Consider the following 8,894-nt stretch of genomic DNA (forward strand, 5'->3'; position numbering starts at 1 on the left):
CAAGGAGGCGTCATGTGGTGGTAAATTAGAGTCTTGGTAAACAACATCTACCAACACTAACCACAGCGTTGTCTTGCATGGCTTTAGTCCAAATTGTAGAACTCCCTTTAGCATTAGCTTCCTAAAGCATGAAGGACGACTTTTTATCATCTCATAACAAGAAGTCACAAAGTTGAGGGGAGCCATTAGCAGCAGTTGTTGTCACCGTAACCTTTGGATTCCCATCTCCAACGCGTGTCACTTCTGTTACTACGATGTGTGACACTTTAAAGAGCATTTACATCTCCTGAGGTATCTGTACAGAGACGTACGAGAAGCAAACGGTGAAGACGGCTTCTGAATGGATTTCAGCCACATTCAGCCTGTTGGAGTTAAGGTTAACCTCACCTTCACATCAGACTTTCTGAAGCATGCCTCAGTAACTGAAGGAGAAACGGTGTGATCTGGGGTGTTGACATAATGGTTCACAAACACACTAGAATCAGTTCTGTGTAGCTGTGATTTCATGGCAGAGCTGCAGAAGCATCAGACTTCTTCCAACAAATGTATTTTGAGAAAATCAGCAAAAGAAAAAGTAAATAAATAAATAAAAGCCCACTAAGTGATCATTAGGATTGGTTGAACACGATCATACCGTTGTAGAAGAAGAGGGCGCAACACGACGGCAGAGCTATGAGAGCGCAGTCACATCTGAAACGGTGAAAAACAACGTTGAAAACACAATGGAAGTATCACAATGAGAAATGTTGGTTTTGTGCATTAATGTGAGGAAGGTTGCATCAGATCTGTGTGCATCAATGACGTTTCATTATCTCTTCACCGGAGCTTCCATATCAGTGGATGTTGAAGTCACATGTTTCTGTGTGTCATCATTTATTAGTTAGATCTGTTTCCACTGTCAATTTTTTATGTTGTGTTCAGACGTTTTATGTGTGAATTGAAGATGTGCATAAAAACAGGTGGATGTAAATCCACCTCATGGTGAGACGTAATAAAACCTAGAAACCCTTTTACTGCTAATACTGTTACACTGAAGAATCATCTGCAAAACCAATCCTACAATCAGCAGCAGCACCAATTAAGACCTTCATGATTACAAAAGGTGGAAACATTAAGATCAAACATCAAAGATCAAATGTTCAGAAAATAAAAAAAAGTAAAGGTCCAGAGTGCTCGGAAGTCCAAACAAGTGTAAAGAAGGTGGGCACACTTTAAAAACACTGTAGTCAGAAGGCTTTCTCACGGTGACGCGCTCGTACATGTTGAGATAGAGCTGGGTACGACTCAGGAGAAGCAACACAAACAGACTTATTCAGGGGACTCACACTTAAGACTTTATTAAAATATAAAATATACATCAAAGATGGAAAGTTCACTTTTTAAATGTCTTATTTTCTTCAGTTTTTTGTCCTATTTTCAGTGTGTTTTTCTGTCAAATCGCCAAAACAACTCCAAAACCTCTGAGAGCTTGAGCAATAAGCAACCCGACTGTGCCGTGCAAAGCCTCGACAAAGCTCGGGAAGAAAAAGGAACAATAACTCCAATAATCCTCCCGATCCCAGTCACAATCAAACCACCGCTTATCCAAGCTTTGTTAATATACAGCTCCACAAATTCACAGAAGAACTGACCACTAATGTGAACACACAAAGCCATAGATGAGCTCAATAATATACAACTCAATATCATCCACCCCATACCGCAGATCAGCCCGTCGTAGTGCAGTGACATTTAATAACCCCAAAATGAAGTATAACACTAAAGACAAGCAGTCAATAAGGGTCATGGACAAATGTGTAAACGGGTCAACATTGGGTTGGTGTGCATGCGTGGTGAAACGAGTAGAATGAGTAATGTTCTCATGCAGAGAACTGGACACAAACAAATGTTTCTCGTGACATTATGGCAAAAAAATGCAGCATGAATAAAGAGTGCTTCAGATCAGTGAGGGTCTCATGTGATGTACGCTTTTGGCAAAAGGACACAACAAGGGGGCACTTGTTGAAACCAGAGGGGTATTTGAGGGAACCAAAGAAGCACCAGGGGGGCACTTGGACTTTGATTTGAGGATTGCACTTGAATGGCCTAAGTTTGCTGTGACATGAAGCAAGGCAATGCTCCAATAGGGAACATGCTCTGGGCCAATGAAGGATGTTTAAGGGGCATTTCTGCACAAGAGTCACTTTTCCTCAGAGCAACATTCTAAAGTATTATGCTTCAGTATAAAACCGTGGAACAGAAAGAAAAGCACAGATGAAACTCTACCCGTCACGCGTCCGACGCTCTTCAACAGTAACGCTGACAGCTACAGATACCACAGAATAAAGCAACACAACTTCTCCACAGACAGCTGTCATTACAAACGCATCATAATGGCACTTGGGTCATAAGACAAAAACATCAAGACAATAATGAACAATCATCCACGCAGAAGACCACAGAAGAAGTACAATTAACACAAACACACACACACACACACACACACACAATGTTCCCTACAACGGCAACACCGACCACATCTATATATGCAGCACAAGTATGTGATAGTGTATGTCCTGTTATAACATATATACTTGATTTAGTTAGAGATTCATTGATCATTACAGATATTTATTACATGCACACTTTGGTTTCCTCTGCTACCATGAGAGACACGAGTCTCCTAGAAGAGGATATGCATGTATTTCATGTATTTCATGTGTTTCATGTGTTTCATGTCATATGTTGACAGCATGGACAGACCAATATCCAATCTGAATTCAAAGTGTTCCCATTACTGCTTCCTCTACTTCCCTGTTACCTTCAGAGTTTTCTTCCTGCCCTTTTGCTCTCTTTATGTGCTATTGCTGTATCGTCCTTCCTCTGTCATTCCCTCTGCTGTGTTATTCCGTGTCCCCCCCCCCCCCCTTGTTCTTTTCTGGCATTAGTTGCTCAGCAACATCAGATGCTATTTGGTGGCACAGAAAAAGAAACGGAGGGGAAGAAACAGCGCATTCAACATGAGCGGTTCTGCAGTAGCTGGTGGGTCTGAAAAGCACTTGGACCTGTGAATGGGCCTCTACCACGGCCGCCATTCACTGATTAAACAACTGCTTTCAAAAAATAACACGTCGCATTTTAAATGGAGCTAATTAATGGAGTCAACGCATGGTGCTTATTCTATAGTGCAAGGACGTTCTTACTATGAGCAGCAATCTGTGAAAGGCTGTAAAGCATCATTAAAGAACAACAGAAGACAACTTCCGATGATGATGAGACCTGCTCAGGTTGAAGGTGGGGGGGAGACACGCTGCAACGATTTCATGTTTCCTGACTCCAGATATCAATAAGACACCGGTACATGCCTACTTTGGCCCTGTAGCGTGCAAATCAAATACCACGTCTCCCAGGATCATTAACAATACTGAACAATTCAATACATATTTGTCACGGCTTATTAGAGCAGCTGAACCCAGATGATACGACCGTACCGTCTCTGTCAACACCTGAACGCTGTGAAAGGATTTCACATCATCTTATCACCTGCAGCTTCTAAATCAAAGCCGCTTCCTCAAAAGCTGCTCGTACATTACTTCACTACTTCATTACTTCATTACTTCATGTTTTCATGCCTGTGCTGCTGGACGACAGTCAGGTGGCACACATGGCCACATGGAGGCGGTTAAAAGGTGCCGTGTGTCCTCCCGACAGCTGCAACAAAGCTTACAGGAATGTCAGGGAGACTTCAGACACGTCTTTGAAAAGAGGTCTGATCTGTGCATGCTAATAGCAGTGAGTCCTTCATGTTATTATTTAAATCAGTGCTTTCCCGATTGTGACATAACTGAAGGAGTACTTGCGCAGAATGGGGCTCAACGTGTTTTGGGTTGGTTTTTGATGAAAACTTAAATGAAAGGAATGAACTTCACGATAACTATACAAACATGTTCATGGTGTAGCATGCTAGTATCACTTCACTGCCTTGACTTTTGTATTATTTATTATCACGTTTGGATATAAAATGATCTTGACATGGTGTTGCTTCTTCAAATGAAGCTCAAGACCTGTCAACAACAACAACAACAACAACAACAACAACAACACGTTGATCACAACGTGCAGCTAATTACAACACACAGTTGACCAGTCAGCTCTTCTGTAACGGCCTCTTGGATGCTGGTCGAGTGTCTCCTTTGATTGAACCAGATACAGATCTCTTTATTATGCCTTTGCTTATTAGTCACATTTTGATATCATATTTGAAGAAGTTGTGACTTGGGAGTGTAAAGCATCCTGTCTTTGCATCTCGCACTCACAAGATTATTATGCTGATTTTACCAAAGGGTTAGAGCAACTAACCAAGCTCCAAACAAGTTGTTGTCCTTTCTACTTCAATCTACAGTAATGAATCTATGTTCCTGCAGGACTGAGAGGACCTGGGGAAATGTTAGCATGTCCCTGCTGAACCACGGCTGAAACACGGCTGAAACACGGCTGAACCACGGCTGAAACACGGCTGAACCACGGCTGAAACACGGCTGAACCACGGCTGAACCACGGCAGAACCACGGCTGAACCACTGCTGAACCACGGCAGAACCACGGCAGAACCACGGCTGAAACACGGCTGAAACACGGCTGAAACACGGCTGAACCACGGCTGAAACACGGCTGAAACACGGCTGAACCACGGCTGAACCACGTCTGAACCACGGCAGAACCACGGCTGAACCACGGCAGAACCACTGCTGAACCACGGCAGAACCATCGTGCTCGAGTATGTTCAGGTTCAGCAAAAGTTTATTACCAAACAGTTTAGTATGGAAGCTACTTTCAGCCTTCAATAGCACTCATTGTGACTCTGATTAACTGACTCATAGGCAGCAGCTAATGGCCCAATATTGTAAAAGGTATTAAGGAGGATAACCACCCACACAAATGCTAATTGACTTGTCTGTACTATCGTCACCGGCCCTCATGCTCTCTCCACCTACACTGTTTAAACCAAAGCTGGATGCAACAGGTTGAGGCCTATTCTGTGATGATGAAAGTCTGTCTGGGAGACCAATAACTAGGAAACCAATAACCAAAGAAGAAGAAGACAGAAAGAGGCTAACAACACATGTCATTCTAAAATGACTGCTAGCATATCTTGATTATCACGTGCTGATCAAAGCTTTGCATTAAGACTTAAGCTATTTTTTCAGAGCTGATATTTGTGAATTTATAATAATAATAATAATAATAATACATTTTATTTATAGAGTACTTATCAAGACACTCAGACACTTTACAAACGTTAAAAAGCTATACACTAAAAACAGAACACAACATTGAAAGCAGTTCTGAGAAGGTGAGCAGCTCTTTCATCTTCATGTGGAGATTAAGATCTCAATGGAGAGAACAATGAATCAACAAGGTGGACCTGAACATTGTTATTGACATCTGCTCTTCATGTTAATCAAAACTCGTCTCTTTTGTGTAGTCTGGTGCTGATTTGCTGAATATTTGTTCTGACTCTATTGAATTGTAGTTTGACATAAAATCACTTAACTTTGGTGTTTATCAACCTGGAGCCTGTGTTCCCATGTGTGGTGACCCATAAGTGACTGAAGGGGACAGCAGCTTTTGAAGTTGATCCAGTATTGAGGGAGAACGCTGCCGACAGCAGCCATTTAAACGGGCTGCAATGTCGCTCCGGGCAACTCCTCACCTTCCATTTCCATCCACTGAAAGTGTTTGTTTTTACTACCGACGGGTTCAGATTGTCTGGCAAGATTATGGAAAGCACCCTACAAAGACATACAACGTTTTTCTGGACCTTTTGCTTAATCCGGTCTGTTTGTTGTGTGTGTCTCGCTGGGAGAAGTCTCTGTTGGAAATCTTGTGTTCTGTCCTTGCTAAGTGTCCCCATGAATGCATCCTCAGCTACACAGACAGCTGCACCGATCAAGCTCCAAGCTGATGCGTTGAATTTGGCAGCGTAATAGGATTCAGTGTAGAACGATGGACAAAAGAGCAGGATACACAAAAGAAAATGCTGCATCGCTACACAAAGTAAAATAAAGCTGAACTTTAGGAAATCTAGTATTTATATACAAGTATTAAGGAGTTCATGTAGAATTCATGCTCAAGTTTTAATTGGATCAAGAACAAAAAAGAGACCCGATCACAGCAGCAAATCAACTGAGTGAGGGTGTTTCTCCCACTGTTGATGTTACATTCCTCATTATACTTGTCTATACTGCAAGAAACAGCAACAACACATTGCAAGAGCAATACTGATTCTGTATTTGCATGTCTTCTGCATGGATCATCAACTGCTGAGGATCCTGAATGTCTGCCTATTATATATAGATATATAGATATATACTGTATCCTCAACCTTAGTCTTCTGGCACAATATAACAGCTATGAAGCCATCAGGCTCATATTCAAGACCTCTGGGTTCTTGTCTTAATAGGTAGCTGGAAACATTCAAATGTCAGACAGAGACAGCATCGTCAACCGACTCATTAAGCTTTCCCGATCTAAAGTCGGGCTAGCTGACAAAATCAGCTTGAGGCCGTTGTCATTTCAGCTAACAAAATCAACAGCAGGAAAGAAATGATAAGCCTTCCTTTGTTTGAAATCAACCACCCATTGACTCCAAAATGACTATGAATTTAAGTTGTAAACCACAAATCTACCCAAATGGATTGCATAGAAGTTTCTTAAAGGAACATCGAGTGTGATTCTCAGAGAATGTTGTGTTTGTTGAGTCAGGGTCCGGTGGCCTCATGCGGGTCACTGCAGCTTGATACAGGACACTGACTCGTCATCTTCCCAGTGATTACCCCCGTGTCTCTCCTCCCTTTCAGCCCGCCCTGGCATGCACACAATGGAAGCCTGGTTCAGGAGGATGGAGCGTGCAGTACCTGTCCTCTCTTCATTATGTCACGGCATCGAGCACACGCATTCTCTCTGAGCCTGTGTGATGGAGGCGAAGGTCGATTCATGCTTTTCAAAAGGAGAGACGTGCTGCGACTCCTCCTTCAACACAGCCCTGCAGATGTAGAATGACCCCTGAAACGTGTCATTAAAGAGCAGCCTGGCGGGCTCATGGTCAAATGCTCAATATTGTTCAATTTACTCCTCTGCAGCTGAAGCTTTCAGTTTACCACCGTCCCTGAGCGGTTTCATTTCAGGTCTCAATTGGAATTGCTTCCCTAGTTCTTCACATTTAAAAGCAGAAATATTCTGCTTCTGTCCGCCGTCTTCATTTACTGGAATTTATTGTCAATAAATGCAGTTACAGTCAGAGGTAGAGGGCTCTGCCTTTTTCTACAGTGGCCTTTCATCAGAATGGGCTGAAGTGATTAGGCTGTTCAATGAAAGTCACAATGGATATGGATATGACATGTGAACAAAAATGAGTCCTTATCCCAGAACATAATGTCCTCTATAGTCATTTCTTCTCATCACATAAACAGAAACAGCCTTTTGTGCTGTACATCCAGGATACATTACGTATTCTGAGAGAGAGGCTGAATGAGCATAAAGCTATGATTACCATCATTTAATTATGCATTTCAGAAAAACAACTCATAACTGGTAGTGGACACCAGCAGGCGCCTAACCTTCCAGCTGACTGTAGACACGCCACACACACACACACACACACACACACACACACACACACACACACACACACACATACACATACACATACACATATATATATATATATATAGACAGCATGGGATACCACACAGTCCTGCCTTGGAGAGCTGCTTCAACTCAAAGGATTAGACCACTGATGTGTGACGTCATCAACGTTCAGTACACAAGTATTCCAGCGCTTCAAAGAGAAGAACAATCACCTCTGACCAGGTCTGCTGCCACTACAGACTTCAATATATCTATATATCGATATATCTATATCTATATATATCTATAGCTATATCTATATCTATATAGATATAGATATATCTTCGATATAGATCCTTAATGTGAGCTAGTTTTGAAGATGCAGAGTGAAGCAGCCACAGTAATGTAGTATTGAGCATGTTATTACTTCAGAATTGATGCTGAGGTCACCTGCTCTGCAGATCAACAAGATTTCAAAGAATCAAAAACATGTAGCGGGATCCAGGAATGCTCATCATGTCTGACAGTGGGGAGGAATAGAAGGGGTCTGGACACACTGAGAGCTCCAGCATAACGACAGCACTGTGCAGGCGTATGGTTTCTTCCCAAATGAAAATGCCAATCTCCCAAGTAGAATATTTTCCGTCTCCGAGTGTGACAGGACTTCAAATGGCCGTGCTGCGAGTGAGGCTGAGGAGGAGATGTGGGCTAAATAGCGAATCCATCAGAGGCAGGTCGATAGGTGTGACCTTGTACAGAACAATCTTTCTAACTCGTCTCGAGGGGAACACATTCCTCATGACTGTGACAACAGGGCAGCAGTGGACAGGATGCTCACGGCTTTCCCTTATTCTTATTGGCTACACAGTGGTGCCTTTATCTTGAGTAAACGTGCCAATACTACACCGTACAAATAATCCAGGACGGCTGTATTATCACTCAATTGTTCATACTGATGCATCAAAGCACAGATAGCGTTCTACTGTTGTGCTGTAGCTGGTTGAGGTTCTGATATAGTTCAGTTAGTATGGTGGTTCCAGCAGCTCGGTACAATAGAACTCTCTAAAACCTGAAGAACGTCTAAATTGAGGGAAGAAGCCCGATGACTCAGTTTAACAAAGAATGTGGGAAACACTGGTTTGATCTTCGATTACTATTTATCATATTTACCATATTAAGTTTTTAGGTAAAATTGTCAACTAAAAAGTAACTAGTGACTACAATTGTAAAATAAATATAGTGGAATAAAAACTACAACATTTCCCTCTGAATGGAAGTGGAGTAGAA

The sequence above is a fragment of the Cebidichthys violaceus genome, unplaced genomic scaffold, assembly GCF_023349555.1.
Source record: "Cebidichthys violaceus isolate CVI_PGR_0920_01 unplaced genomic scaffold, fCebVio1.0.p SCAF_15, whole genome shotgun sequence".
Lineage (NCBI taxonomy): Eukaryota > Metazoa > Chordata > Actinopteri > Perciformes > Stichaeidae > Cebidichthys > Cebidichthys violaceus.